Source organism: Dendrobates tinctorius, unplaced genomic scaffold, assembly GCF_039654945.1.
Source record: "Dendrobates tinctorius isolate UK_male_01 unplaced genomic scaffold, ASM3965494v1 ptg000011l, whole genome shotgun sequence".
Taxonomy (NCBI): Eukaryota; Metazoa; Chordata; class Amphibia; order Anura; family Dendrobatidae; genus Dendrobates; species Dendrobates tinctorius.
The window spans coordinates 79,875,297-79,882,917 of NW_027361679.1; the positions used below are offsets into that span (position 1 = coordinate 79,875,297).

The 7,621-nt window shown below is 46.3% G+C and overlaps 1 pseudogene; it reads right to left on the minus strand.

Moving 5' to 3' along the window:
* Positions 1 to 414: 414 nt before the first annotated feature.
* Positions 415 to 5,174, minus strand: LOC141100393 (serine/arginine-rich splicing factor 1 pseudogene; annotated as a pseudogene).
* Positions 5,175 to 7,621: the final 2,447 nt, after the last annotated feature.

Below are 7,621 nucleotides of genomic sequence, written 5' to 3' on the forward strand. Positions count from 1 at the left end.
TCTATGTGATGAAATGAGGCCCCATCTCTCTGTCTCAGGGTCTTTTATACCCAAGGCAGGTAAGCAATTTTTAGAATTACCCAGTGTCCTTCAGTACACCCTCACAGCTTATCTACATTCAAAGGTCAACAAACTGATCCCAGAATATAAACAATCATCAGATAAGCACACACTATGTTACATGGTAAATCATTGTGCAAGTCAGCCTTCTTGACCCACCAGAATCCACACTTAAATCCACAAGCCAAATATACAGACAAAAAGTCAATTCCTCCTTGACTGTTAAAAAACAGCTGTCTGGGCAATTAAGATATACTCTGGCTTCTTCACATTGCTCCCCCATCTTAATTAACCAGACGTGATAGGCTTCCATTCATCCATCTCTACTTGTCGGGACAGTCCGTTAGCATGTCTTTAAACAGAGACACGGATGTAAGAGGTCTCACCTTTATGAGAACAAAACTTTGCATCATCCAGTTTCCTCAAAGCATATTCCATGTCGTCCTTGCGAACAAACTCCACAATCCCTGTGCCATCCTTGTGCACATCAGCATAGCAGACATCTCCAGCTTTTCTCATATGATCTTTTAGATCCTGCCAACTTCCCGAGGGGGGAAGCTCTCAGACGAGGACTCTGTATTCAGTTCGCTGAGAAAGTAACCCGTTCCTCCAGCGGAATCCTTCATAACCTCCCCCTGGTCTCCTACGTGACCTGGCAAACTCCACACGTAAACAACAAGAACAAAACTTGTATCCATTGCTTCCACTCACGGCATTTTCCGCCTCCTGTGGATCCTGGAAGGTGATGAAGGTGAATGATGGGGCCCTGCCTCCCCCATGATTCTTCAGCTTGATGGAATGGATCTTCCCATACTGATGGAACAACTCCTCCAGCTCCTTCTCTTGTACACTGGCCGGTAAATTGCCCACAAAAATACGCACATTTCGTAAGCGCTGACCCCCAGTCCTGGAGATGACCCCTTGGCAGTCTAGTAAATGGAGTTCTGGTGGTACAATATCTGGACTGGTTAGGGTGATGGAAGAACCAGTGTTCAGAGGTCCCTGGGCCTCGATATCACTGACCTTGACTGGCTGACAGTGGCTATGGAGGTTGGCTGGTGTAGAGTGGTCAGCCTGCCATATAATCACTTCATCCTTTGTTGGTGTTTCCCGGGGGTAGTGACCCTCAGACCCTGGTGGCTTGTCTTGGCAGACATTGACTGGATGTGCCAGCAGAGAGGCTCCAGGCATGGGGTCCTGGCCCTGGAAGCAATCTTTGGCAATGTGTCCAAGGCGCCCGCATGTATAGTAGCGCCGTGAGTTGGGCAAAACACGGGTGCTGCTGGTAACCCTTTGGCCTGATGGTCGGTCAAATCCTTGGTTGAAGGGTCTTCTTGGATCGGTGGGCATATTGTTTCTCCAGCAGGGTCGGTTGGCTATAAACTCGTCAGCCCATCGGGCTGCTTGCTCTGGGGTGTCGGGCTTCTGGTCGGCTACCCACTCTCGAATTTCTGGGGCCATCTTCTCCATAAGTTGCTCAAGCACCATCACATCCAGAAGGGCAGCAGCAGAGTGGGCAGCCCTACCGTTAAGCCAGCGGTTGCAGTGACTCCAGAGGTGACTGCCAAATTCTACATAGGAGACCTCCTGGCGAGACAATGTCCGGAACTTTGTGCGATATCTCTCGGGTGTAATGGTAAAAAGTGCCGGCAGGGTGTCCTTAATAGTTTCATAATCCTGGCAGTATTGAGGCCTAAGTGACCGGGCAGCATCCCGTGCCCGACCAGTCAAACTAGTCCACAGGTATTTAGCCCAATCAGCTATGGGCACCTGGTGCATCAACATTAGAGTCTCAAAATTTTGCAGATGTTCATCGACTTCGGTGTTTGACTCATTAAACACTGGCACGTCTCTGTAGCAGAGCTGCATTCCTTGTTGGGGAAGTACCATGGGGGTAGGGTTCGATGCTGGCTGTAGGGTTACTGGAACTCCCAAGACTGATTCCATAGCACAAGCTCTTTCACCGATTGAGGCTCCAGGTCCCAATGCAACCAACAACTCCTGGATTTGGGCTGCAGGTGACTGGGTAGATTCCAGACTGGCACAGGGTCCTGGTTCTGGCAATTCCTCTGAGTCCATCTCAGCAGAGTTTTCGTCATCCTCCACAACATTCTGGGTATCCCAACGAACTAATTCCTTGATCAAATCCGAAAGAGTGTCTGTGGTCCGGTATTCAATACGTCGTAGCTGGCACAGCTCCTGTAGTTGTCGTTTTTTCTTACGGCTAAACATCCACTCTGGTCCTCTTCCCAAGGCCGAGTTGGTGGGGTTGGACATGGTGCAGTCTGAAACCTACTGTGTATGTCTCATCAATGGTCTGCTGGGTCTGTCTGTATGCCTCCCTGGTTGTGAAGCCCTGGACGGTGTCTACGAACACCAGTCCCCTGCAGCTCCCCCGGTTCCTCCGGGCTGAGTAGTATCCCACCGCTGCCACCAAGGTGCTCTCGTCCGCTGGCCTGGCTGCCTTTAGCAAGACTGCATGGACCAGGGCTCATACCACCGCTCTACCTCCCCGTGGGCAACATACTAGCCAGACAACGCAGGGTAAAACAGTGTGGCAATGCTTTATTGAACCACAACACCCAATAGCAAACAGTACAATTCCAGCAATTTCCCCAAGATGGTGCATATTACAAAGGTCTCACCCCTCCGCTGACTCACCGGGATGCTAGTGGATGTTATGTTAGAGCTCCCAGGGTCGCTATTCCACCTGTAATAACACACAGAGAGGAAGTCACGACAAGTGTAGGGAGATAACCGAGAGCAGTCCTGTGTTCTTTCAGCCGGGTCTGACATATCCTCAGCTGGGATCCTGAACAGTTTCTTGTCCCGTTGGGTGCTTAGCAGAATGTCCGGCTAGTAGCTCTATGTGATGAGATGACGCCCCGTCTCTGTCTCAGGGTCTTTCATACCCAAGGCAGGTAAGCAATTTTTAGAATTACCCAGTGTCCTTCAGTACACCCTCACAGCTTATCTACATTCAAAGGTCAACAAACTGATCCCAGAATATAAACAAACATCAGATAAGCACACACTATGTTGCATGGTAAATTATTGTGCAAGTCAGCCTTCTTGACCCACCAGAATCCAAACTTAAATCCACAAGCCAAATATACAGACAAAAAGTCAATTCTTCCAGGCCTGTTAAAAAACATAGCTGTCTGGGCAATTAAGATATACTCTGGTTTCTTCACACCCTCCACAAATGACACCATTTTAGAAACTATAGACCCCCCCAAGGAACTTATCTAGATGTGTGGTAAGCACTTTGAACCCCCAAGGGCTTCACAGAAGTTTATAACGCCCGGGCGTGAAAGTAAAAAAATCATATTTTTTCCGCAAACATGATCTTTTAGTCCCCAATTTTTTTATTTTCCCAAGGGTAACAAGAGAAATTGGACCCCAAAAGTTGTTGTCCAATTTGTCCTGAGTACACAGATACCCCATATGTGGGAGAAAACTACTGTATGGGCACACGTTGGGGCTCGGAAGTGAAGTAGTGACGTTTTGGAATGTAGACTTTGATGGAATGGTCTGCAGGTGTCATGTCGCGTTTGGAGAGCCTCTGATGTGCCTAAACTGTTAAAACTCCCCACAAGTGATCCCATTTTGGAAACTAGACCCCCCACAGAACTTATCTAGATGTGTGGTGAACACTTTGAACCCCCAAGTGCTTCACAGAAGTTTATAACGTCCGGGCGTGAAAATAAAAAAAATCATATTTTTTTTCCACAAAAATGATATTTTTGCCCCCAATTTTTTATTTTCCTAAGGGTAACAGGAGAAATTGGACCCCAAAAGTTGTTTTGCAATTTGTCCTGAGTAGGCTGATACCCCATATCTGGGGGTAAAACACTGTTTTTGTGCATGGCAGAGCTTGGAAGGGAAGGCGCACCATTTGACTTTTTCAACGCAGAATTGGCTGGAATTGAGATCAGATGCCATGTTGCGTTTGGAGAGCCCCTGATATGCCCAAACAGTGGAAACCCCCCAATTCTAACGCCAACCCTAACCCCAACACACCCCTAACCCTAATCTCAGCCTTAACCCTAATGAGAAAATGGAAATAAATAAATTTTTTAAATTATTTTTCCCTAACTAAGGGGGTGATAAAGGGATGTTTGATTTACTATTTATGGTGGGTTTTTATATTTGGCAGCTGTCGCACGCTAAAAGACGCTTTTTATTGTAAAATTAGTTTTTGCATCACCACATTTTGAGAGCTATAACTTTTCCATATTTTGACCCACCGAGTTTTGCGGGTCGAGTTGACGTTTTTATTGGTACCATTTTCGGGCATGTGACATTTTTTGATCGCTTTTTATACCGATTTTTGGGACGCAGAATGAACAAAAACCAGCATTTCAAAAATTTCTTTTGGGGGGTGCGTTTACACCGTTCCGTGTGTGGTAAAATTGATAAGGCAATTTTATTCTTCGGGTCAGTACGATTACAGCGATACCTCATTTATGTCATTTTTTTATGTTTTGGTGCTTTTATGCAATGAAAACAATTTTATATAAAAAATAATTATCTTTGCATCGCTTTATTCTGCGAGCTATAACTTTTTTATTTTTTTGCTGATGATGCTGTATGGCAGCTCATTTTTTGCGGGACAAGATGACGTTTTCAGCGGTACCATGGTTATTTATATCCGTGTTTTTGATCGCGCGTTATTGCACTTTTTGTTCGGCGGTATGATAATAAAGCATTATTTTTTGCTTTGTTTTTTTATTTTTATTTTTTAAGGGGTTCGCTAAAGGGGTTAACTAATGGGACAGTTTTATAGGGCGGGTCGGTATGGACGCAGCGATACTAAATATTTTTTTTAATTTACAAAAAATGAATTTATTAGGGAAAATTTTTTTTTTTTATTTACTTAGTGATTTTTTATAAATATTTTTACACTTTTTCGCTGATCTGTCACATCACAGATCGCTGTGACAGATCAGCGATCTGACACAGGCACTGCTGGAGGCTTCCTCATGCCGGCGCTCTGCAGGCAGTGAGGAATCCGGCTCCCTGCAGGCCCCCGAAGGTCCCCGCCACCATATTGGATCCGGGGACCTGCAGGGAAGGAGGCCCCCAGAGCAGCGCAGCACATCGCGCTGCACTGGGGGTCTCAGGGAAGCACGGAGGGAGCCCCCTCCCCGCCGATGCTTCCCTAAACCCCCGGTACACTGCGATCGCGTTTGATCGCTGTGTGCCAGGGGTTAACGTGCCAGGGGCGGTCCGTGACCACCCCTGACACATAGTGCCGGGTGTCAGCTGTGATAATCATAATTGCTATGACGTACTATCCCGTCCTTGGGAATTAAGTCCCAGGGCACAAGGACAGGATAGTACGTCATATGGCAGAAAGGGGTTAAGATCCCTCGAACAGGACCAGAGTGGGATACCTAGGGGACACGAGTGCTACCTCCAGTTAGACCCCAGACACGTAGCAGCTGTCCCAGTGGGACAAACAGGTAAACAGATATTACAGCTATAGTGGAGCTGACCGGCAGACACCGGGTATAAGGGGTGAAGCTGGCTCTGGTGACTTTAGTGTTGCCCACGGGTACGGATGGCGGAGTGGCGGAACCGGATGGAACTTGAGAATTATGGTACAGATGTCGTCTGGAATAGCCAAACCACTGGTCACTGATTTTCTGCGGAGACAAAGAGTATAAGCAGAGCGCAAAAACGGAATGCTATACAGCGTAGGCAGAACAGAGACAGAACCGGGATTAGCAAGAGTAGATACTCATTGCTCCGGCACTCTCCCTATGGCGGAGGGGCCAGAAATAGTAATCAGTACGCCGCTATTTGTTAATTGATATTTTCAAAAAATGTGCGCTGTCTCTTTAAGAGACCGAGGGTAAGCGCACGCGTCCTAATCACTCTCCCTGAAGGCCTGCTGGCAGCATGCCAGGAAGTAGAGGAGAGAGAGGCAGCAGCAGGACGTCGAGGGACAGACAGATAATGAGGATCTTGACAGGGACCTCGCAGAGGTACTGGGGCAGTGTCGGGAGCAGGAGCAGGTGAGGGACCAGAACTGGAACCAGCCCCAGAACTGGGTCCAGAACCAGGTGTAACAGAAATCAGGAAGGTGGCAAACATTTTTTCACACAACTGTATATATTTTACCAATCTTTAAAGAAAGGCCACATTTTAAATTTGGAATATTGCGGTATTTTAACTGTCCAAGTTAGAAACAGTAGCACCTACCAGCATAGTGCATAGTGCTGCTGCCACATATTATTTGAAGGGAATGAACCTATGTGTAGCATTTTAGGATTACCTTGCATTTTTGTTCAAGGAGGCGATAATTCGAAAAATAAATAAGCAAAATAAAAAGGTTAAGGTTTGGAAACTGTCTGAATAGTATAATTTAGCAATCATACTCATAACAATTGTGTTGGCTATAGCTGAAAATAGGGAGGGGGGATTTAAAGCAAAAAAATCCATGAAATGAAAAAAAAAAAAGCAAAAAAGGGTAATTTTTTTGCATAACAGTTTACTAGTACAGTTTGCAGTAGATTTATATGCACCACTCTCTTAAAGGGAACCTGTCAGCAGGATTGTGCTGAGTAACCTACAGACACTGTCAGGTCGGCGCCATTAAACTGATTAAAATGATACCTGGCTACATGAAATCCGTCTTGTGGTTGTTGTTTAATCTTTATTTTCAGTTTTGAGTTAATGATATGCTTGTGCTTCGGGGTGGCCTTGGGGGGGGTCTTCATGTGATGGTCTGATTAGGTATTCATCATCATGGCTTCTGACAGGTCACTGATCCCTCAGTGACCTGTCCATTATTGTACATAATGAATATTATATATATTTAAAAAAAAATCACCTTCTACAGGGAGGCTCCATCTATAATGTGTATTTAATAATTTTTTTATGGTATACCGTATTTTTTCGATTATAAGACGCTCCGGATTATAAGACACACCCCAAATTTTGAGGTGAAAAATAGGATTTTTTTTTTTGTAATAAAATGGTGGTGTTTCTTGTAATCCATGCATCTTATTGCTTACCGGGGGTGGTGGCTGTGGTGAAGTGGGGTCCCAGGGTCGCTGCTGGAGGAGGCAGGAGTGGGGTGATGCTGCAGGCTGCAGGTTTTGATGAGGGGGTGTCCAATATGCAGTGCACCACTGCATGTGTCCAGTGCTGCGGGTGTCCGGCGCTGCTGCTCGTTGTGCCAGGCGCTGCTGCCCAGGGTGTCCGTGAAATGAAATTTCAGCTCTGAAATCTCATCTCCCAAGATCTTGATGCCCCCCGCAGCACCGGACACCTAGGGCAACAGCGGCAGACACCCCACGCAACACCGCCGGGTACCCCCTCATCCCAACCTGCAGCAACGATCCCAGTAAGGTATATACACATTATAAGACGCACCCCCATTTCCCCCCCAAATTTGGGGGAAAATAAAGTGTGTCTTATAATACGTAAAATACGGTACACTAATTCATGAAGAAAGAGAAAAAGCAGTCGCGCCTGCGCAGTAGCAGATATCAGATCGCCAATAGATGCTACTGCGCAGGCACGGACTGTGCCATCTTAGTGTAAATAT